General features: G+C 39.3%; 1 long non-coding RNA gene across 2 annotated transcripts in view; it reads right to left on the bottom strand.

Moving 5' to 3' along the window:
• Positions 1–17964: 17964 nt before the first annotated feature.
• Positions 17965–25185, bottom strand: part of LOC147346393 (uncharacterized) — a 50931-nt gene continuing 43710 nt past the window's right edge. For both annotated transcript variants that reach the window (XR_015153606.1, XR_015153605.1), the window contains exon 3: positions 17965–18625. This is a non-coding gene — a long non-coding RNA (uncharacterized LOC147346393). The remainder of the gene's footprint in view (positions 18626–25185) is intronic.

Raw genomic sequence — 25185 nt, 5'->3', positions numbered from 1 at the left:
ATCTTCGAATTCAATGAATAATAATCAAAAATATTCTAAAACAAATTTCAAAAAGTTTTAAAAAGAAAAAGTTAAATTTTTTTGCATCAGCAACCATTTCCATAACATTTACATTGTATTTACAACTATTTACATAGCATTTACTTTAATCAGGTATAAATATTCCAGAGATAATTTAAAGTGCAGAGGAGAATATGCATAGGTTATGGGCAAGTACTCCGCCATTTTATATTATAAAGGGACTTGAGCATCCATGGATGTTGATATCTGTGAGAGATCTGGAGCCAATATGCCTGAGGATACCAAGGGATGAATGTATGTGTATCACTTGGCACACTGTTGGTCATACAGTAAGAACTCAGGATATGTTAGCCATTATTATTATCGATAATGTGTTATTACAATATTTGCCCCATCTTTCTGGGTAATGTGCAGTCATTAGGCTCCTAGGAGATAGAGGCTGATATTCCTAAATTTTAAATTTCCTGCATAATTTCATAAAGCAATGTACATTTGCTTTATCTACATCTGCTTCTTATAGAAGATGCTTATACCTGCACACATATTCATTGTAGAAATGTTGATTACTGATGCTAACTCACCAACTGGTCCTTGGGTTAGACTTTGTCAAGAGCAGAAATGTTATACCAATGCATTTAAAATATTTACTTAGAACTCTTAATTATGCAGAGCAATGATAAATACTATACATTATGTTGAAAATAACATTCATGTTACAGATGAAAATCCTTCCTACTTTTAGTGCAATTTTACTATCTTCACATCTTTTGTTTTGATTATTTACAGTTTTTCCTGACAATGCAAGCCAACTTAAGTTTTGGCTCACTTCCAAACTCACTTTGGCTCACTTCCAAACTTTGGCCAACTCACTTTGGCTCACAAATAAACAATTTTGTCATTAGAAAAAAAGAACAGCACTTAGTCTCCTAGCTCCATTTTCTCACATGGTAGTTACCATGTTTCATTTGCATTGTGTCTTTTGGAAACAGTCTCCATTTGATTCAAAACTAATGGTTTTCCTCCTTAAAAATTAATACTAAATACCATATATGTGCTATTTGGGGATGGTATTAACACATACAGTTGGAAAATGGACTATTTCTTGCCATATCAGCAAACAAAGATGCCACAGTCGTCAGCAATTGCGGTCCTCCAACGTGAGCGGGTGAGCCCTAAGGGCTCTCAGGAAGGAGAGGAATACTTGTGACCGGACAGCCGTCAGACTGCAGCCACTCCCTGTGGTGAACCTCAAGGGAGCTCAGGATGTGAAAAACACGAGATCCTGGCCCCAGATAGCTGAGATGCACGTGAGATGCTCACGAAAGGAACGATTTCAGTGAGCTCAGATCCTGCATCTTCCCATACACAGAAAAGCGCTAAACTCCTCAACTTGGGATACCTGGTGTTCTTTAACGAACAATAATCTTTTGATGTTCAGACTACCTGTCCTTTGTTGCAAAACTTCTAGGTAACCTGGCTCCTCCCTTCACCTCCTAGAGCAGTTCTCTCAGGGCTGCTTGAGACGCTGCCTCCGGGGCCTAAGTCTGACAATTTTCTGCTGAATAAAACATACCTCAGCTTTTGGTTGTGACTATTTTTTAAATGAACACAATCCAGCCTTTCACCTCTTAACAGATGTCCATACAGACTATGGATTTGGACGTGGTAGAAGCAGTGGGTTCCACTAAGCTGAGTGATTGCAGAAGCCTCTGAAGAGTTTTTTTTTTTTTTAATTTTTTAGAACAAATTTTTGTGCTCTAACTTGTACTTAATAGATCAGAATTTCTAAGGGGCAGGACCTTCATACTTGTGGATATAGAAAGGCCCCCCAGCTGAACAGATTGACCAGCCAGGTTTGAGAATCACCCCTGCAAGGTACATAGCATCCATCTAAATATTTAAACTCATTATCTTTCAAACTCATTTGCCTGTATGTTTGTTTAGCAATGCAGTTTTCTGTAGTTTTTATACAGAAACAATACATTAGTCAGATTGAGGGCTTCCTGGTGGCTCCGGTGGTAAAGAATCTGCCTGTAAGTAGGAGACCCAGGTTTGATCCCTGGGTCAGGAAGATCCCCTGGAGAAGGGAATGGCAACCATTCTGGTATTCTTTCCTGGAGAATTCATTAGACAGAGGAGCCTGGTGGGCTACCGTCCATGGGGTTGCTAAGAGTTGGACTTGACTGAAGAATACATCTTCTGTTTGAAAGTGATTTGTCATCTGGAACATCAAAAGCTCCCATCTCTTCCTTACTCTTTAGTGAATTCTGAAGTCCTGCAGAACCCTCAAGGTTCATGGAACACACATGTAAATCCATAACCCACAATTCTCTAAGTATACAGTTTCACCTCTGAATTAACTAAAACTGCCCAACGTCTCCGTGTGTGCAGCTCCTAAGTTTGCTTCTTGTAAGTCACTACTCTGAGGGGTGCTTTAATATTAGGCTCTAAAATCAATTAGATTTCACTACAGGAAATGGATATTTGGATTTCAATTCCTAATATTTGGATTTTCTATAAAACTTGTTGAGGACACACTCTGATGTTCTACCCAATCGGTCAGTTCAGTCACTCAATCGTGTCCGATTCTTTGCAATCCCATGGGCTGCAGCATGCCAGGCTTCCCTGTCCATCACCAACTCCTGGAGCTTGCTCAGATTCATGTCCATCTATGTGGTAATGCCATCCAACCACCTACCCAATGGACCTCTCATAATATTACAAGAAGCAAACTCCCCTTCAGATTTAGTAAGAAAAATTTGTATAGCTGTGAAAACTTGGAAGTGAAGACAGAAATTATCTGTCTGTCTAGACAATGAATTTCAGTTTGTCGTGGTAAAATCATAGGTATTTCTTGGAGAAATTATTTTGGGTAAGCAGAATCTGTGACCTCAAGGAACTCAGTTTAGTGGGAAAGCTAATTCTGAAACAATGCAATAAATTGAATGCTAGAGATATACATAAGTTGCTATGGAAACAAGAAGATAAGTTCTATAAGTAATTACTTTCCATTTTTGCCTTAGCTACAGGAGATAAGAACTAAATTTGTGCTCAGTTACAGCAACATTAACATTTACCAGAGGCATAATTGCTTCTTCTTCCTCTCAATCTTACTTTATCTCTTTTATACTCTTTAATTCATCCTATCACATATCTTCTTTTCCCATTAAATAAAAAAGTTAAAGCACTGCATTAAAAATATAAAATTTATAAAAAATTTACTAGATACTTCCTGCCTTTTTAAACTTCTTTTACAATCACAGGAAAAAAAGACAAAATCATGAGTATTTAGTAATGATATTACATTTCATAAACACATGGATTGATATAGTCTAATAAGGGAGTATTAAAAGATAGAAAAAGAAATGAAAGTGGAAAACGAACTGTGAGGCATTATGTTTAATTTATATAATCTGTTTAGTGGTAGAGTAATAAGGGAAATAACCCACAGCCTCATTTCTTTAAGAGACGCAAATCTAGACTTAATTAAGCAAAAAGCCCAGTGCTGCTTAATATGGACCTAGCTTGGTTTTAAAGAGCCACCTACGAACTAGTTAATAAAATAATTCTTCGTATCCTGTTGCAAACATATTTTCTTGTCCTATATTATAACTTTCACGAAGCCCACTGTCTCAGCACTGCTGTCACAGCAACAGTGACAGGCGTGCAGTTCAAGTTACTCCTCCTTCTAGGGGATGCTCTATCCACACTGGCGTTTGTTCACTCCATAAATCCAGGGCAGGTTGGAAAATAAAACAAAAATGACTGGTCCAAACAAACGTAGACCCTGTGTTCTGTGTGCCTGAGCTGAGTGACAACGGCTTCACCTTCACTTTTCTTCTCTCAGGTTTTTTTCTACGAAGTAGTAACTATAATAACGTACACAGTACTCTACGCTTTCATCTCCTCTTTCATCTCCCTTCTGTAAAAGTCAAGCAGCTTCCAGATAGTGGTTCTGTGAATTATAGGCAGGATAAATAATGACTTCGGCTCTGTCACTTACTGAGTGATCATCCCTGCAAGATACGTGACCTTTCTGGATCTCAGTTTTCTTCCCCATAAAACAAGAGACTGTAAATTATATGTGGATCATAGGATCACTGTGAGAGTTTGACAAATTTTAAAATGTAAAGTGCTCAAAATAATGTATTAGAAGACTACTTGTTATGGAAGGGCTATTGTCAGTGGTGGTGGTCTTGTTACACTGTTATTATGTTCACTAAGAATACCAAAATGCCTCAGGGTTGTGTGTGAACATTTTGCCAGCCTAATGACAAAACGTTCAAGTTGCTAATTCCAATATGTCTCTGCATTATGCAAGCTATCTTCTCAACACTGCTTCAGCCAGAGGCTTGGTTCGAGTTTTTTTCTTCAGGGAGTCAGAGTACTTTTAAAATAATCTACAGCATCGGATGAACACGCATGTTGCTTCTTCTGTGATAAAGAGACTTTGACAATAATGTTCCCATTTCTCCAAAAATAAATTTGAAGTTCACTGTAGCAGTCACACGAAATTCATGGTTGCGATATACGTGCCTTTTTCCCGGATCTTATTTCTACCCTCAGTCTGATTCTGTATTCTTAGCTATGTTTTAGTATTTATGTTCTTGTGTATGCTCCCATAAATACTCTGCAGAAGAGGCAGTTATTAATAAGTAATACAAAATGACTTTGTTTTTGTACTTTGCTAAAACATCCCTCATTACCTATGAGAATAAACTGAATCTGTGGATGAGCGTCATGGTCAACCTTTGTGTCAGGTGTTTTGAATTAGATTTCTTCCAGTCTTGGCAGGACCTGAGATCTATGTTTTAACCAAAGGGTCAGTGAATGAAAAAGTAGAGAATAAAAACAGAGATAAGAGAAACCAAAGTATGAATTATTAAAATGTTGCAAAATTACTTCCAAACTGTATGAGTTGAGTGTTCTTGTTACTCATGCTGGAGCAAAGTATGGAGTAAGTGAAGGAATTCCAAAGTAAGAAAAAAAAAGACACTTTCTTTTATAATTTCAAAAAAAATCCTTATAGCGTATTTAAATTCCAGTGGCAAATTAAACCTGTATGTGTACTTCCCCTTCGCCATTTCCAAGTAATCACGCCCGTAAAAAGGACATGATCTCACTGCTTTCTGGGGACTGCCTCCTTCAACAGCTTCTCCAGCAAAGGACCTGGACACGGTGACTGCCACATGCTCAGGCTGACTACAGTCACGGAGGTGCCAGTGTCAGAACTCCCAAGTAAGTGCCCATCCACGTGCTCAGGCTGACTACAGTCACGGAGGTGCCCAGTGTCAGAACTCCCAAATAAGTGCCTACCCAGCTCAGCACACAGATTGTTATAGGACATGCTCTCCAAAACATTTGCTTGGTGCTTTATGCCTTTCTTTCTGCAATAGCACTAGGTTAAATGACTCCTGCCATCACCTACCAAAAATAGTAATAACAATCATAATGAAATTTATATCAAAAAATGGAATTTTATATCTCCAACCAGTCCATTCTAAAGGAAATCAGTCCTGGGTGTTCATTGGAAGGATTGATGCTAAAGCTGAAACTCCAGTACTTTGGCCACCTCATGCGAAGAGTTGACTCATTGGAAAAGACTCTGATGCTGGGAGGGGTTGGGGGCAGGAGGAGAAGGGAACGACAGAGAATGAGATGGCTGGATGGCGTCACCGACTCGGACGTGAGTCTGGGTGAACTCCGGGAGTTGGTGATGGACAGGGAGGCCTGGTGTGCTGTGATTCATGGGGTTGCAAAGAATCAGACACGACTGAGCAACTGAATTGAACTGAACTGAAGTCCTATTATTAGATTTGAAGACCGTATATCTACACCAACACTGATTTGGGTACCCTGCCACATAGCGCCTTCAAAATTATCTAGATGTCAATAGCTCTGAAACAGCCTAAGTTTCCAAGGCAGTATTATTAAAGAGTGCACACTCATACATACACAAGCCTGATGGAAAATGTTTTCTGATTCTCAACCTCTGGAACAGTTTCCAGGTCACTGAGCTTGAACTTGCATGAACAGAGGTACAGAAATTATTATGAAAGTGAAGCTTAGCATCACACTAGTGGTTGGTTTGCAAACAAAAGGCATGCTCTGTGTTTAACCCTTTGCTATCTCTAAGAATTGGCTAGCTCTGGGAGAAGTAGACTTTCTGATGTCACGGAGGCCATAGATGCCAGAATCTCAAGAATACAGAAAATAAGAAACTATAGATAAAAATGGGTTTTCCCAGTGGCTCAAGTGGTAAAGAATCTGGCTGCAATGCAGGAGACACAGGAGATGCAGGTTCAATCCCTGTCCCCTGGAGGAGGAAATGGCAACCCACTCCAGTATTCTTGCCTGGAAAATCCCATGGAGAGAGGAGCCTAGTGGGCTACAGTCCATGGGGTCTCATAGATTTGGACATGACTGAACATGCACACACATAGATAATATAACTGTGACGAATGAATGCCAAACAGACAAATACAAAAGGAAATACAGTTGAAACAATCTATCACTATATCTATGTTTGTATTACTGCTATAACTATATTTCTACCCAATATGAACAGTAGCTGTCTATGAGTGTGGGATTAAGGGTGATTTTAACAGCTAGCATGCACTGAATACCATGATTTTATTGGTAATCTAATTACAATGTCTTAACTAATCTTCCCAATAACTATATTAGATAGGTTCTGTTATTATTTGCATTTTAATGAGGAAACTAAGGCTAAGGGATATTAAGCGACTTTCTCAAAGTCACCTAGCTAGTGAAGGTCAGAGCTTAGACTCTAGATGAAGTCAACTTGATTCCAAAGAGTATTTGGTTAACTAGTAACTGAATTGTGTATCTGAATATGTATTACTTTTATGAATAAAAGGAAACATTTTTTGAAAAATTAGGCATGTGTATAAATATGTAAGAATATATAAATCATATATAAGCACACATTATGTACACAAATGTATGTATACATATATGTATGGAAATAGATGTAATTATGTATATGCACAAACATTAATGTCCTGAGACCAAAATTCTCAGAAAGCAAAGGTCCTATAGACTATATGAGGGCAAGAGAATACAAAATAATAAAATAGATTCTGTCCTCACTTTTCCTTACCTGCTTTCTTTATGTGTATATGCATGTGTGTATGAAAGCAGGTTATTTTAACAGATGTATGTGTGTTTTGAAGATAAAAACATTTTTTTAAATTTAAATTTATTTATTTTAATTGGAGGCTAATTACTTTACAATATTGTATTGGTTTTGCCACACATCAACATGAATCTGCCACAGGTGTACACATATTCCCCATCCTGAACCCCCCTCCCACCTCCCTCCCTGTACCATCCCTCTGGGTCATCCCAGTGCACCAGCCCCAAGCATCCTGTATCCTGCATCAAACCTGGACTGGTGATTCATTTCTTATGTGATATTATACATGTTTCAATGCCATTCTCCCAAATCATCCCACCCTCGCCCTCTCCCACAGAGTCCATAAGACTGTTCTATATATCTGTGTCTCTTTTGCTGTCTCACATACAGGGTTATCATTACCATCTTTCTAAATTCCATATATATGCATTAGTATACTGTATTGGTGTTTTTCTTTCTGGCTTACTTCACTCTGTATAATAGGCTCCAGTTTCATCCACCTCATTAGAACTGATTCAAATGTATTCTTTTTAATGGCTGAGTAATACTCCATTGTGTATATGTACCACAGCTTCCTTTTCCATTCATCTGCTGATGGACATCTAGGTTGCTTCCATGTCCTGGCTATTATAAACAGTGCTGTGATGAACATTGGGGTACACGTGTCTCTTTCAATTCTGGTTTCCTCAGTGTGTATGCCCAGCAGTGGGATTGCTGGATCATAAGGCAGTTCTATTTCCAGTTTTTTAAGGAATCTCCACACTGTTCTCCATAGTGGCTGTACTAGTTTGCATTCCCACCAACAGTGTAAGAGGGTTCCCTTTTCTCCACACCCTTTCCAGCATTTATTGCTTGTAGACTTTTGGATTGCAGCCATTCTGACTGGCGTGAAATGGTACCTCATTGTGGTTTTGATTTGCATTTCTCTGATAAGGAGTGATGTTGAGCATCTTTTCATGTGTTTGTTAGCCATCTGTATGTCTTTTTTTGGAGAAATGTCTATTTAGTTCTTTGGCCCATTTTTTTATTGGGTTGTTTATTTTTCTGGAGTTGAGCTGTAGGAGTTGCTTGTATATTTTTGAGATTAATTCTTTGTCATTTTGCTTCATTTGCTATTATTTTCTCCCATTCTGAAGGCTGTCTTTTCACCTTGCTTATAGTTTCCTTTGTTGTGCAGAAGCTTTTAATTTTAATTAGGTCCCAATTGTTTATTTTTGCTTTTATTTCCAATATTCTGGGAGTTGGGTCATAAAGGATCCTGCTGTGATGTATGTCAGAGAGCATTTTGCCTATGTTCTCCTCTAGGAGTTTTATAGTTTCTGGTCTTACGTTGAGATCTCTAATCCATTTTGAGTTTATTTTTGTGTATGGTGTTAGAAAGTGTTCTAGTTTCATTCTTTTACAAGTGGTTGACCAGTTTTCCCAGCACCACTTGTTAAAGAGATTGTCTTTTCTCCACTGTATATTCTTGCCTCCTTTGTCAAAGATAAGGTGTCCATATGTGCGTGGATTTATCTCTGGGCTTTCTATTTTGTTCCATTGATCTATATTTCTGTCTTTGTGCCAGTACCATACTGTCTTGATGACTGTGGCTTTGTAGTAGAGCCTGAAGTCAGGCAGGTTGATTCCTCCAGTTCCATTCTTCTTTCTCAAGATAGCTTTGGCTATTTGAGGTTTTTTGTATTTCCATACAAATTGTGAAATTATTTGTTCTAGCTCTGTGAAGAATACCTTTGGTAGCTTGAAAGGGATTGCATTGAATCTATAAATTGCTTTGGGTAGTATACTCATTTTCACTATATTGATTCTTCCAATCCATAAATATGGTATATTTCTCCATCTATTAGTGTCCTCTTTGATTTCTTTCACCAGTGTTTTATAGTTTTCTATATATAGGTCTTTAGTTTCTTTAGATAGATATATTCCTAAGTATTTTATTCTTTTCATTGCAATGGTGAATGGAATTGTTTCCTTAATTTCTCTTTCTATTTCCTCATTATTAGTATATAGGAATGCAAGGGATTTCTGTGTGTTGATTTTATATCCTGCAACTTAATATAGTTGCAGGAATGCAAACTAGTACAGCCACCATGGAGAACAGTGTGGAGATTCCTTAAAAAACTGGATATAGAACTGCCTTACGACCCAGCAGTCCCACTGCTGGGCATACACACCGAGGAAACCAGAATTTAGAGAGACAGGTGTACCCCAATGTTCATCGCAGCACATAAGTTGCAGGATATAAAAACATTTTCAAATCCATTTATGTACAATGGTTTTTCATAACAGATAAACAGAACAGTGTTGGATCAGTGATCACCTTCTTTCAATGACCAGACACAAGGCAAACAGTGCTACTTAAGAGTAGCTGAGTGTCAAATATCTCCTACATTACAAAATTAAAGAAAGGTCATTTAATTATTGAAGTCGCTCACAGATGTTTTAAAAAATCAAGCAGAGATTCAGTTCCCAAACAGATGAAAAGAAAGCTTTGAGAAAAACCCATTTTGTGCAATGTTATTCTGATGTAATATTCATGCTATTTGAAGTGATGCTGTCCTCATGTCCTTCAGAGTGGCATTTTAGCAGCACTGAAAATCAGAAGTACGTTCTTTGGAATGACTCTACTGAGAAAGGAAGAGGAAAATGAGCTTTGAAAAACTGGAATTCACATATCAGCAAGAGGCTCGACATTTGGTAAAAGATCAAACGTTTCCCTAGTTCTTAAACTCTCTGAAACTTCTGATCTGAGTTAATATCAAACCTTCCCTTGCCTGGTGACTCAGTGGTCAAGATTCCACCTGCCAATGCAAGGGGCTTCCCTGGTGACTCAGATGGTAAAGAAGCCAATGCAAGAGATAAGGGTTTGATCCCTTGGTCGGGAAGATCCCCTGGAGAAGGAAAGGGCAGCCCATTCCAGTATTTTCGCCTGGGAAATCCCATGGACAGAGGAGCCTGGTAGGCTACAGTCCATGGAGTCACAAAATCAGACACGATTTAGCAACTGAACAACAACAATGGGGAATTCAGCAAAATGAGGAATCCCTCCGTCAGTTAATGTGGGCAGTTTCCCATTTGCATCCTGGAAGACAGGGATCACAAACACCAGGATGGGTCCACTGCATTTTGTTGCCTGCTGGACTGTATGTGACTTTCTGTCCTACTCTCCCCTCTGCAGTATCCCAGTCTTCACCTGACTGCCTTCTCAAGAAGAATATATTTTTAAAAAGTCTCATTTCCCTCATCAGTTTTCTACATTGCTTGTGAACTCAAATATTAAGAACTCAAATATTAAAACTTTTTTTTATAGATTAAGCTTATTCTGGTTAATGAGAGTCAGCTGAATAACAGTATATGAGTGTATGGTTTTGGGACCTCTAATATCTTACGGGGAAAATACTATAGTATTTTGCAGCAAATATGCTAAATAAACCAAAATACAGAATTCCATGGACAGAGAAGCCTGGCAGGCTACAGTCTATAGAGTCGCAAAGAGTTGGACACAACTGAGCAATTAACAAACACATACACACACTGAAAGTTAAATGGTACCATTAGTGTTTATTTTGGTTGATTTCTGTGCTAGAAGCTTAATAGGCATCATTCCTTTAAAGGTAACAAGACCTTGTGTGGCATTTCTTATGCACATTTAAAGATGAAAAAACTGAGACAAAGAAAGATAAATACCACCCTTCAAAACTTTCATAATTGGCAAGTCAGGATTTGAAACAGACTGTTTCTTTGCAAGAAAATTAGATAAAGAAAGATCCTGATTGACAGAAAAGGACCACTTTCTAACTATAATTCTAAGCAAGTTATTTACTTTCCATTATCTCCATTTCATCAGCTGTAAAATGAAGGGAATGATAGTATTTTCTTCACATGGTTTTGTGGGAATTAAATGTGCTGATTTGCATACAGCGGTTAGTATTTGACTGGCACAGTTTTTATTATATGATAGCTCTCATTACCATCATCTGTAATTCGCAGCAGTAACCACGGGATCATCATATTCTTTCCAATTTCCAGGGAAACTACAGAGGATTTAGAAAGTGAAGGATATAAAAACCCTATGGTGAGACAGACATCAGAATAGCAATGAATATTACACAGAAAGCAGTTGAGACTACTTTTTTCCCACTCCAGCCAACTGCAGAGAAAAGGAAAGTCCAGAGAATAGAATATTTGATGGATCTGAAACCTTTGATTCTGTTGCTAATCACACCACATTATCTTTTACAGGCACCTGTTTAGTACATCCACCAGCCTTGAATTTAAAGTTTTGGTGGAAAAAATGAGTCCTAGAAGTATAGGATGAGATGCACTCTGCCAGGGCCAATGGATTTGCTGATGTTGCCCAGATTCCTCAACAGATGACAGAAGACAGTGGAAGACTTTCATCCATATTTTGTTGCATCTTCTCTCAAAAAGAAGATTCTTCGGGTGTCAAGGAAAATTATAACAGATAAAGTTAAACAGGCACGAAGACTTTATACAAGAAAATTTCAATGATTCAAAACAATTGCCACAGGGAGACAGATTAAACTTCACTCTGCCGAAACAAAAGGCAGGAGGAATTTTAATCCTGAGGTGAGCTAATGGGGAAGCATTGGAGGATGTTATTCATTGTGGAGGCCATTTGTGTTTGCAAAATTGTCACTTATCAAGTTTCGGCTCCTACCCCAGTGCAGGGACTGGAAAGAAAGGCCCTATCTTTTCTAGTGATTACACGCCATAGAGGTGACTGCCAGGTCTTTCAGAAAGGTATTCCTGGGTTGTTAAACTGGCAAGAGTCTGGGAGAATACTATAAAATTTTGTATCTATATTATACGGCCTTCCCATGTAGAAAAGAAGCACAGATTTATGCATCTACATTTCCAAGGAATGTCTCCATCCATTAGTGTTGTCCCATATAGAGTAACAAAGCAATTTCCAATATTAACTTTACCACTTATTAGATGTGTGCCCTTAAGTTGTTTAACCAATCTGTGCTTCATTTATTTAATCTATGATTTATGGAGGCTATCAAGACCTATTCACAGAGTTACTGTGACAACACTTGGTGCGCAGAAAACACTAAACCAATGCTAGCTACTATCACTCCCCAAAGTGCCAAAGTGAAGAGAGTTGAGTGGATAAAATAAATGCTTAAATGATTTTCTAAGGATTACCACCACATTTTTAAATAGACATCTGATTTAATGACTAAGTGCAGAAGGTGTGCTCAGAGGTTAAAGCGTCTCCCTGCGATGTGGGAGACCTGGGTTCAATCCCTGGGTTGGGAAGATCCCCTGGAAAAGGAAATGACAACCCACTCCAGTACTCTTGCCTGGAGAATCCCATGGATGGAGGAGCCTGGTGGGCTACAGTCCACGGGGTCGCAAGGAGTCAGACATGACTGAGCGACTTCACTTTCACAAAATGTATGGCAATCTTATTCTTTACAGTTTTTATTTCATCAGTAATAGTTGCAATGGTGTACTCACAAGGGTTTTAGAGGGTGGGGTGGGGCAAGGAGAGAGAGGAGGAGAGAGAGTCTGAGAATTCACAGCACATGAGAGAAAGAGATACGAAGAATTATCCTTCATAGATGACCAGTACTGGGCCGCTTTGGAGGCCACTCTGCTCTGATGCTCATGAAACTACACAAAATAACAGGCAACCCAATCACTCCACATTTGTGTGTAATTTTCATGGGTCTCCTTGCAAAGAACTGCTTTATTTTACTCTGACAGAGAGACAGAAAATGTTAGTAGTCATATAAAAAAATTCTGCATTTATATAAACAGCAACAGCATAGTTTTAATATCCTAAAGTCTTTGCTGCTTTTACTAGAGAAAAGTTTTTCCCACTTTACATCATTAATTGTTGGGAACATTTTGATTTTGTTTCACCAGAAATAAAGTAATGCCTTTAAAAGATGAAGAACAGCTTATTGTTGGCTTATCAAACACAGCACGGAAAAGAAAAATGAGTATGCAGTGCGGAGTTGTTTGTTTAAGATGGCTCTACCCTGAATTATCATTGGTAGCTACACAAGAGCTCCAGGTAGTTTAGCAGCAAAAAATTCACCTGCCGATGTAGGAGATGCAGCTTTGATCCCTGGGCCAGGAAGAGCCCCTGAAGAAGGAAATGGCAACCCACTCAGTATTCTTGCTTGGAGAATTCCATGGACAGAGGAGCCTAGTGGTCTACAGCCTATCAGTTCAGTTGCTCAGTCGTGTCTGACTCTTTGCGACCCTGTGGACTGCAGCACACCAGGCCTCCCTGTCCATCACCAACTCCCAGAGTTTACTCAAACTCATGTCCATCTAGTCAGTGATGCCATCCAACCATCTCATCCTCTGTCGTGCCCTTCTCCTCCTGCCCTCAATCTTTCCCAGCATCAGGGTCTTTTCAAATGAGTCAGCTCTCCGCATCAGGTGGCCAAAGTATTGGAGCTTCAGCTTCAGCATCAGTCCTTCCAATGAACACCCAGGACTGATCTCCTATAGTCCATAGGGTCACAAAATAGTCAGATGTGACTTAGCGACTAAACAACAGCTACATAAGCTTTAAAGGACACAGAAAGATTAGAGATTTCAGTCTTAGCACTTCCATATCATAGAATATGAGGCTATCATTTAAAAATGACTGGATTCTCTAGATAGCAACTTGAAAAGAGCACTAAAATATAAAAAATTCAGAGACATATAACTTAGATAAGTAGAAATATTTGCATAAAATCTAGAAAAGCACAGAATACATTATATTGCCATTACTATTTAGAATCTTACTAGACATTCTGTCCAGGGCAAAAAGAAAACAAAATTGAATAATTGGTACAAATATTGGAAAAAGACAAAAACTATTATCATATATATATATGATAATATATATAACATATATATAAGATATTGTCTGTGGAGAAAATACAAGAAAATCTACTGATGCCTTATTAATCTGGATAATATGGTTCAATAATGGGATTTGGTACAATTAAACAGCAACAATGTTTATTTATATAGTAACCAAAACTGTTCAAAATATAATAGAAAATTATTCCATCATATGAACAACAAAATATATAAAATGTCTAGAAATCAATTCAACTAGAAATGTTCAGGACCCATGTAAAGCATATTATGAAATTTTACTAAAGGCAAAAAAAACCCCACCTAAATAAACGGAGAACCAAGTCATGTTTGATGGGAAGACTTGGCAAGAGAAACATTTTTACAAAATTGTTTATAAATTCATTGTGAGTCTAATCAATACCCTCAATGGTATTTCACTTATGTCTTGGCAAAACCATTTTAAAGATAATTGGAATTGAGAAGAATCAGTCCAGCCACAAACATTTTTGAAGAATAGTGATAGAAAGTCATTTGCACCAGTCCATGAATGATTCTATGAATCTACAGAAGCTAAGAGTGTAATATTAGCGCACACACAAAAATCAATGGCAAAACCCAGAAAATAAATACGCACATGGCTGTAGTTGTCCATAATTTAGCAAACATTTGTGTGCAGAGACTGTAACCACTGTGATGAATAGTTAGCCCAGTTGCTCAAGCTCCATCATTCTTCTTCTGAAGTCAACTTGACAAAGATTGGGGTGAAGAAAGAGCTGGAGTCTAGGACCTAATATTTAAGGAGTCACTCACTCTCAGGGCTGTGCACGTGCCAACTCCGGATGTGCATGACCCTGACAGAAAGAGCCCCCTTAAATCATTTTATACCCTGTTTATCTTCTAGCTAACACTGGTCCAGGGCTTATTCTCTCTAAAGGATTTATTGAAACCACTTCACTAGCCTCGTGAATTTCATCCATTAACACGTGTAATAACCCCCATTCGATCTTACCCACACCTTCGTTCTCACTAAGTCCTGTAGGCCTTGCTTCTGACTCACCCCCTCCTTTGGAAGGTTTTCCACTGTGCCTTGGCCGGTGTAGTTCCAGCATCAGCAAACTCCCTAATATCCTCATCTTTCTCAGAGTACTCCCTCTACTGGTTTGTCTCAATTGAACCTGAGAACACAGTGTCCACTGAAATGTGGTCAAGTCATACACTTGGGTCACAAGATCAGAAGGTAGGATCTGTGTGTTGCCTCTCTTTTCTTTTTCTTTTGAATTGCAAGATAAATCACTATAACTCTGGTATAAAACACGTAACTCTCTAAGACTTCTTTACAGAAAAAGAAAACACCCTGCTTCTGTGGTCTTCACCATCCCCTCTTCATCGTCATGGTTCCGTCTGAGGTCACACCCCTGCATCCATGTACGTGATGGTAACTCATAGTTTTCCTCTCTTCCAAGTTCTGTCATTACCTCGGGTGACTCCACACAATGTAGAGGGCCACACAGCACCCCGGCCCTGAGCTTCTCTTTATTTTTGTCGTCTCCTGCAAGCTTCTCCCCTCTTCCTCTTCACCCTGTGACTACGACACAGCTCAGTTTCCCAAAACCGTTCCACATTCACCATCGCTAATCTGAACATCTCCGGCCCTGACTACACCTTCCTCTCCTTCTAGCCCAATTCTTTAGCAACATACTCTGACTATGCTTTAACTCCAGGGCCTCTATTACTGATTCTTAATTCTTTTAACTCATTAACCCTTTGCTTTCTCCTCTCCGTGAAATTCTGTGATGCATCATTTATTGAAACTCTTAAAACTAAACCCCTTGATCTTTTCTGTTTTTGTTTTCATATAGACAATGAATTTTCCAGTTATGCAACTGGGAAGTTGCGCACCCTTTGAAATAATCATACAATAAGATACTTGTAGTCACCCATTCCAAACAGACTTTCAAAATTGGCTCAGTTTCTAGTACAATAATTTTTTCTAGTCAATGCCTGCTTCCTGGATTAAATACCAACTTAAACTCACAGCTTGTTTTAATCCCCAGAAAATAGGAAATAAAAGACGAGATCTTGTATACTTTCCCCCAAACCCACCTGTAAACTTGTGAAACCCTAACACATTCCATCAGAGCTTTTTCATCCTAATGAAAGTTTTCCTGATCATCCTGCCACTCAGCTTCTTAGGAACCTTATACCTAATGGAACCCCTTTACTTTCTGGCTATTCAACTGTTCTTTCTCAATGGAAACATTCCCATAAGCTTAAACATACACAAATCTTTCCTATGTGAATAATTTTAGCTGTATTAAGGCACAATTTGTAGACTCTGAAAGAGGTGACAAATCAGCTATTCTCCAACATAAAATAAAAAGTAAAAAAAAAACAAACAACCTTGCTAAGTTTATATTTCAAACTTATGTTAGGGAGGAAACGGTGCGTGACACAAACAATCCATCTTTGCTGTGTTTCTGCTCAACAATGAGAAGTTTCCTTGTTGTTTTAGGGCTAAATCGTGTCTGACTGGATTGTAGCCCACCGGGCTCCTCTGTCCATAGGATTTCCCAGGCAAGAATACTGCAGTGGGTTGCCATTTCCTTCTCCAGGGGATCTTCCTGACCCAGGGATCAAATTCGAGTCTCCTGCATTGGCAGGTGGATTCTTCACCACTGAGCTACCTGGGAAACCCAAAATGTTCCCTAGACTATTTCAGATATAACAGTATCTGCTTGGACTCATTAAAATCAGGGGCACTATAATTCTTATAATTCTGAGTTTACCTCATTATTCACACTGATTTTGGAAGGATTCTAGGCTTATCTTAATATGCAAGGCTGCATAACCTATATTTAAAAACCATAAAGAGTACATGTATGCCTTATTGAAATGAACATATTAGAATATGCTCTTGAAGGGTCTGGAAACTCACAAAGCCTGAAGAGAGTTTATTTTTAAAAACACATAAGTTTAGTAGTTTTTCCTTGACTAAAATGTGTTAAGAATATCTGGGTCATTAAACGAAAGATGTTGTATTTAGTTCTCTCAGTACATCAATAACCCAATGCAAAAAAGAAAAATTTTTTTAAATAACCCAATGCAGATCACTGAAGCTGATTATAGAACTCACAGTGGGATTTTGTTACATCACTTTCAGTCATTAATTTTCAAACCTGGATTACGGAGTGGTATATTGTGTGGTGTGATACGTTGATAATAGATAGGTAGATAGATACTAAGATAAATAGATTTTACCATCATTTGCATAACTATGGGCAGTTCTGACATACTTGGGGAAGTTAGTATTAGAAAATCTTTCTATGTTTAATACGCACCCTAAGAAAACTTTCTTATTCTTCACAAATCTTAGCTTAACAAGGGCACATAGTGAGTAGCCGATAAATATTTACTGGTGTACTTACAGAAATCCAATCAGGAATTGGTATCACAGAGATGATACCAAAATAATTTTAGTTATTCAAATTTGTATATGCCAAACATGACCAATCCAGCAAAGCTGCACTAGAATTTTGTTGTTGGGCTTAACACGTTTAGATTAAAATACATTTGGACACCCGAGACTGATTCATGTCAATGTATAGTGAAAACCACCACAATATTATAAAGTAATTAGCCTCCAATTAAAACAAATTAATTAAAATAAAATAAAATACATTTGGAGTCTTATTTTGCTTGTGCTTGTGTATGTGTGTGCATGCATGCTAAATCACTTCAGTTGTGTCCGACTCTTTTTGACCCCATGGACTGTAGCCCACCAGGCTCCTCTGTCCTTTGGACTCTCCAGGCAGGAATACTGGAGTGGGTTGCCACGCCCTCCTCCAGGGGAATCTTCCCCACCCAAAGATCGAACCCTCGTCTCTTATGTCTCCTTATGTATGTGTGAATGTGTCTGTCCAGGGCAGAGAGAGAATCTGAAACAAAAATTTGTACGTACAATAGCTATGGAAGATATTTATTTCTCATGTATGTTGAACAAAATAATAAGCAGCAAAAAGGAAGTAGTAACTTTTAGGGGCACATACATGTGTTTTTAATTAACAAAATCAAAATAACTTAAATGCTACCTTATTTCTGCATTATGACCAGTTTTAGAGAGAAAATGAAGAATAAAAAATTGTTAAAAGACAGATGAGGAAAAAACAGGGATGTGAAATAATAAATACCTAGGCACATAAAGTGATGAAAAAAATGTTAAAGAACTTTATTTTGCAACCCACAGACCTCTAAAATCTTGAACTACCAATAGACTCACATGTAAACGCCATTTCTTGGCATAGGTCGAAGATGAAGTTTTGTTTTTGGCTCCAGCATTATTTTCTGAACAAAACATTATTTATTGTGCATGGCTATCTACGTGCATGTTTGTGGTTCATGAAGCTTTTTGACGTACAGTTTTAAGTAGCCGCTCTTCGAGTGTCCTCTGGAGTCTGCAAGCCATGTTCCAAAGAAGGCGCAGCTGGAGCCTGAGAGCCCCAATCATGGCATGGCTGATTGTGCCACTTTTCTGCTCCCCATCATTAGCGTCCTTGTTCTTCTTCCGTCTGAACTTCACAAAATCTGCTTTGGAACTGAATGTGAAATTTACTGGAAGTAGAGAAGAGATACGAAATAATTTGTGTCACTCAGGAGAATGGAAGCAAAAGCATGATTACTCTCTTCCACATGTGGTTATAGCACTATTTCATGTAAAGATGAAAACCCAGCTTGAGAACGATAGTCTGATCTAAGCCAAAACTGCCTACACAGTTTAATTAGTCTAATGATTTTAAGACAAACGTAGTCTTAATCATAATCATGAACCATCAGTGGAACACAGTGCTGAGATGAGTAGAATTCAGGCATTCATACTAAGAGGTAGGTTAAACTAGGCAGTCTCATACATATAAGAGAAAATACATCTCTGGTAAAGTAGTAGGAGCACACTCGCTAATGTGCTCGTCCTTGATGTCTTAAAACAGTAGTCTTCATTGCATTCAAGATGGTTAGCAAAGATCACATGAGAGTTCTTCAGTTCAGATCAGATCAGTCTCTCAGTCGTGTCCGACTCTTTGCGACCCCATGAATTGCAGCACACCAGGCCTCCCTGTCCATCACCAACTCCCAGAGTTCACTCAGACTCACGTCCATCGAGTCAGTGATGCCATCCAGTCATCTCATCCTCTGTCGTCCCCTTCTCCTCCTGCCCCCAATCCCTCCCAGCATCAGAATCTTTTCCAATGAGTCAACTCTTCGCATGAGGTGGCTAAAGTACTGGAGTTTCAGCATATAATTTTCATATAATGCACACAATAATCACATAATTATTGTTAATAATATTATTTAAGTAATAATACATTTTTGGAGAATTCTCTAGTTGTCTTAGAGACCCAGAGTTGGAGATGTTGCCTAATTATGAACTGTTAGAAAAATTAAAGTTTTGATTAACTTAAAATTGTAGGTGTCAACTGAACTTGTAGTTAAGGAATAGGAAGTGAAAGATTATGAATTTATCTGTCTTTCAATAAAGCATCTTTTATTCTTGGAGAAGCAGGACACATCAGTCCTTTTAACTGGCCTGCTAGCTTCTGGGAAAAGCCCACTCATTTTCTGAACCCCATGCATCTGGTGTTCTGTAGATGTGACTTTAGATGCATTCCCAGTGAGAATCTTCCAATTATAGGAGTGTCATATCTGTACTCTGAAAATACATCTGCCTGGGAAAATCAGTCAGTCAGTCAGTATAGTCGCTCAGTTGTGTCTGACTCTTTGTGACCCCATGGACTGCAGCACACCAGGCTTCCTTGTCCATCACCAACTCATGCCCATCGAGTCAGTGATGTCATCCAACCATCTCATCCTCTGTCATCCCCTTCTCCTCCCACCAAATCAGTGCTAGCTTTTTTTCTTTTTTTCCCAATTCTTAAGTAGAACTACACTGATAATAAACTGATAATAAAATTTTTGGAACAGGATATGATGCTGGGCTTATTATCTGTACTTATTAACTTTATACTAATTTTAATTTCTTTGAAACTAATTTCCTTTCAGAGTTTGTAGTAACAGTTCAGTTCAGTCACTCAGTCGTGTCCAACTGTGCGACCCCGTGAATCGCAGCACACCAGGCCTCCCTGTCCATCACCAACTCCCGGAGTTCACCCAAACTCATGTCCATCAAGTCGGTGATGCCATCCAACCATCTTATCCTCTGTCGTCCCCTTCTTCTCCTGCCCCCAATCCCTCCCAGCATCAGAATCTTTTCCAATGAGTCAATACTCGATTATATGAATACTGAGGTAGCCAAAGTATTGGAGTCTCAGCCTCAGCATCAACCCTTCCAATGAACACCCAACACTGGTCTCCTTTAGGATGGACTGGTTGGATCCCCTTGCAGTCCAAGAGACTCTCAAGAGTATTCTCCAACACCACAGTTCAAAAGCATCAATTCTTCAGCACTCAGCTTTCTTTACAGTCCAACTCTCACATACATACATGACTACTGGAAAAACCATAGCCTTGACTAGATGGACCTTTGTTGGCAAACTAATATCTCTGCTTTTCAATATGCTATCTATGTCGGTCATAACTTTCCTTCCAAGGAGTAAGCATCTTTTAATTTCATGGCTGCAATCACCATCTTCAGTAATTCTGGAGCCCCAAAAAATAAAGTCTGACACTGTTTCCACTGTTTCCCCATCTATTTCCCATGAAGTGATAGGACCAGATGCCATGATTTTAGTTTTCTGAATGTTGAGCTTTAAGCCAATTTTTTCACTCTCCTCTCACTTTCATCAAGAGGCTTTTTAGTTCCTCTTCACTTTCTGCCATAAGGGTGGTGTCATCTGCACATCTGAGGTTATTGATATTTCTCCCGGCAATCTTGATTCCAGCTTATGCTTCTTCCAGCCAAGCATTTCTCATGATGTACTCTGCACAGAAGTTAAATAAGCAGGGTGACAATATACAGCCTTGACGTACTCCTTTCCCTATTTGGAACCAGTCTGTTGTTCCATGTCCAGTTCTAACTGTTGCTTCCTGACCTGTATACAAATTTCTCAAGAGGCAGGTCAGGTGGTCTGGTATGCCCATCTCTTTCAGAATTGTCCACAGTTTATTGTGATCCACACAGTCAAAGGCTTTGGCATAGTCAATAAAGCAGAAATAGATGTTTTTCTGGAACTCTCTTGCTTTTTCCATGATCCAGCGGATGTTGGCAACTTGGTCTCTGGTTCTTCTGCCTTTTCTAAAACCAGCTTGAACATCTGGAATTTCATGGTTCACGTATTGCTGAAGCCTGGCTTGAAGAATTTTGAGCATTACTTTACTAGCATGTGAGATGAGTGCAATTGTGCGGTAGTTTGAGCATTCTTTGGCATTGCCTTTCTTTGGGATTGGAATGAAAACTGACCTTTTCCAATCCTGTGGCCACTGCTGAGTTTTCCAAATTTGCTGGCATATTGAGTGCAGCACTTTCACAGCATCGTCTTTCAGGATTTGAAATAGCTCAACCGGAATTCCATCACCTCCACTAGCTTTGTTCATAGTGATGCTTTCTAAGGCCCACTTGATTTCACATTCCAGTATGTCTGGCTCTAGGTCAGTGATCACACTATTGTGATTATCTGGGTCGTGAAGCTCTTTTTTGTACAGTTCTTCTGTGTATTCTTGCCACCTCTCCTTAATATCTTCTGCTTCTGTTAGGTCCATACCATTTCTGTCCTTTATCGAGCCCATCTTTGCATGAAATGTTCCCTTGGTATCTTGAATTTTCTTGAAGAGATCTCTAGTCATTCCCATTCTGTTGTTTTCCTCTATTTCTTTGCATTGATCGCTGAGGAAGATTTTCTTATCTCTCCTTACTATTCTTTGGAACTCTGCATTCAAATGGGAATATCTTTCCTTTTCTCCTTTGCTTTTCGCTTCTCTTCTTTTCACAGCTATTTGTAACGCCTCCTCAGACAGCCATTTTGCTATATAAGTTTCCATAATAGAATTACACTGATATAAAGTGTATAAGCCAATAAAACTGTTCTACATTGTAGCTGGTACCTCTATCCTACTATTTAAAGAGATTATTTGTCTACCTATCAAAATGGAACACACTTGATTTATGATATCAAAAAGACACAGAATGTATCAAAGATAGGCATTTTAGGAAGCCTACTTTGAGTGTCAAGATAGCAGATGTTGTCGAGTCACTGAGTTGTGTCTGACTTTTTGTGACCCAATGGACTGCAGCACATTAGGCCCTCCCTTCCTTCAGCTGGAGCTTGCTCAAACTCATGTCCATTGAGTTGGTGATGCCATTCAACCATCTCATCCTCTGCTGCCCCCTTCTTCTCCTGCCCTTAATCTTTCCCAGCATCAGAGTCTTTTCCAGTGAGTAGGTTTTTCACATCAGGTGGCCAAATATTGGAGCCTCAGCTTCAGCATCAGTCCTTCCAATGAATATTTAGGGCTGATTTCCTTTAGGATTGATTGGTTTGGTCTCCTTGCTGTCCAAGGAACTCTCAAGAATCTTCTCCAATACCACAGTTCAAAAGCATCCATTCTTCAGTGCTCAGCCTTCTTTATGGTCCAACTCTCACATTCATGTATGACTACTGGAAAAAACCAGAGCTTTGACTATGGAAGTCTACTTAGAGTTTCAAGACAGCAGATAAGGGTCAGTATTATAGCTTAGCATTATCAGAAGATAAAACCCTATCATTCCTTTGCCCTCCAATAGAGAAAATGTCTCAGAGCATAAAAACCAGAAATTCAATGGACTGTGAAGGAATGTGTAATATACAGTTGCAATTTCCATAACCATCTTCACATCTTTAGTGTTAGTGGTCTGAAAGTGATTTTCCAACCCAAGGCAAGCCAGAAAATAAAATGTTATGGCTAACATCACCCAGCAATATCTCAGAGGTATCGGCAGTGTTATCTCTCTGCCATTCCTTTTATCCCTGTGGAAAACTTTTCTATTGTTAAATCCAAATCAAGAGAAAATACCTACCTTCTACTTGTTCTTTTACAAAAGAAAAGAAAAAACGAAAAGAACAAAAGTGGAAAAAGAAAAGAAGGAAGATTCATATTAAAAAAAACACCAATTTTACAAAATATGTAAGTTGACAATGGGTGTTTTATGCAGAACAAGTGCAGAAATAAAGAAAGTGGAAGTTATTCTTTCTCATAAATTACTCCTTGTATCTTCAGATCATTTACTCAGACTGAATTACCAGTTATTGGACTGAAATAGCAGGAAACTTTTAAGAGAGGAACTTTTTTTAGATTAAGCAGCTACTAAATTTGGTGATTTAATAATTATTGATCAATTGGCCTCAGTAGTGTGCTTCGTCGCTCAGTCGTGTCCAACTCTTGCGACCCCGTGGACTGTAGCCCACGAGGCTCCTCTGTCCATGAGATTCTCCAGGCAAGAATGCCGGAGTGGATTGCCACACCCTCCTCCAGGGGATCTTCCCAACCCAGGGATCAAACCCAAATCTCCCGAATTGCAAGCAGGTTCTTTAACATCTGAGCCACCAGGGATGGTCTTCCCTGATGGCTCAGACGGTAAAGCGTCTGCCCGCAATGCGGGAGACCCGGGTTTGATTCCTGGGTCAGGAAGATCCCCTGGAGAAGGAAATGGCAATCCATTCCAGCATTCTTGCCTGGAAAATCCCATGGACGGAGAAGCCTGATAGGCTACAGTCCATGGGGTCGCAAAGAGTAGGACAGGACTGAAGGACTTCACTTCACTTTCTTTACCATCTGAGCCACCAGGGAAGCCTCAGCAGAGAGGATTCAAGTCCGACTTCTCTAAAACACTTTGAATCTGCACTGCCTGTTCCAGGTGGTGGAGTGCAGTGGAATTAAAAGACCTTTCCCCAGGCTGCAGACGTTCACTTCCCAGAGGATTCTGACCTGAAGCATAACATCCCCAGGAACAGTGCATCATTTTTAGATAATTCCTTCTAAATTAAAGCTAGGCTTGCAATCCATTCCAGTATTCTTGCTTAGAGAATCCCATGAACAGAGGAGCCTGGAGGGCTGCAGTGCATGGGGTCACAGAGTCAGACACAACTGAGGTGACTTAGTGTGCAATTAAGCAGGATGATTAGTAAGAAGACTGGGCATATGAAGAAACATAAAAATTAACATAGGACCTCTCAAACTAAATTTCAAAAGTACCGTGAAAGAAGTATACGTCTTATTCACCCCTGATGCTGTCCTGGGTGCTACTTAATTCAAGATTTATCTGTCAACAAACAGCCTCTGCTGCTGCTGCTGCTGCTGCTGCTGCTGCTAAGTTGCTTCAGTCATGTCCGACTCTGTGCAACCCCATAGACGGCAGCCCACCAGGCTCCCCCATCCCTGGGATTCTCCAGGCAAGAACACTGGAGTGGGTTGTCATTTCCTTCTCCAATGCGTGAAAGTGAAAAGTGAAAGTGAAGTCGCTCAGTCGTGTCTGACTCTTAGCGACCCCATGGACTGCAGCCTACCAGGCTCCTCTGTCCATGGGATTTTCCAAGCAAGAGTACTGGAGTGGGGTGCCATTGCCTTCTCCGAAACAGCCTCTGGTAACCACAAATATGGTCTCTTTCATGAGTTTGCTTTTGAAGTATTGCATTGTCCAAAAAGTTCATCTGGGTTTTTCCATACGGTGTTACGGAAAAAGCCAAGCAAACTTTTTGGCCAGCCCAATGAAGTTGCCCTACAACCCCTATGTTAGTTCCTGATACACAATATACTGATTTGCTCTCTCTGTACACTTCAAAATGATCACCACAATAAGTCTCATTCATACAAAGACCGGCCAATCTGTCTTTTGATTGGAACATTTAGTCCATCTACCTTTAAAGCAATTATTGACAGTGTTTATTGCCATTTTGTTCACTGAAGGTTGCTTTTGCAGTTCTTTGATTCCTTTATTCTTGTTTTGCTCTCTTCCCTTGTGACTTGATGACTCTTTGGTGTTATGTGAATTCCTTTTTCAATTGTATATGAATCTGTTATAGATTTTTGATTTATGGGTTCCATGAGGTTTATATATAGCATCTTCCCTGATGACTCAGACGGTAAAGAATCTGCCTGCAGGAAACCTGGGCTCAACCCCTGGGTCAGGAAGATCCTCTGGAGAAGAGAATGGCAACCCAATCCCAGTTTTCTTGCCTGGGAAATCC

Source organism: Bos grunniens, chromosome 24, assembly GCF_055505025.1.
Source record: "Bos grunniens cultivar Pamir isolate PY7600 chromosome 24, Bosgru_T2T1.0, whole genome shotgun sequence".
Taxonomy (NCBI): domain Eukaryota; kingdom Metazoa; phylum Chordata; class Mammalia; order Artiodactyla; family Bovidae; genus Bos; species Bos grunniens.
The sequence above is the reverse complement of the archived record's forward strand: the minus strand, read 5'-3'. Positions and strand labels throughout refer to the sequence as shown.